Here is a 298-nt window from a genome sequence, read left to right as displayed (position 1 = left end):
AGCCGCAGACAGCACCGTCTCCGTGCACACCCAAGCTGCCGGCGTCCTTTTAGGTCAATTTGTGATGCAGCAGCTCTCCAAGTAATTTTTGAGCGAAGCGTGCCGCCGTCTCGCTTGCAGACTCCGTGCCGGAGCCAAAGCCGGGCGATCGCGCCGCTAACGCACAGCTCACGCAGGCAAACGCCGCCGGCAAGTCAGCGCTGAAAGAAACGGCGCGGAAACAACGCAGCGTCAGGCAGGAGCCCTCCTGCAAGCAGAGGAGGCCGAGCGGAGGCCAACGCATCCTCCTGAGCGCAAG

Source organism: Phaethon lepturus, unplaced genomic scaffold (genome assembly GCF_000687285.1).
Source record: "Phaethon lepturus isolate BGI_N335 unplaced genomic scaffold, ASM68728v1 scaffold12825, whole genome shotgun sequence".
In the NCBI taxonomy this organism is placed as follows: domain Eukaryota; kingdom Metazoa; phylum Chordata; class Aves; order Phaethontiformes; family Phaethontidae; genus Phaethon; species Phaethon lepturus.
This window is presented reverse-complemented; position numbering follows the sequence as displayed.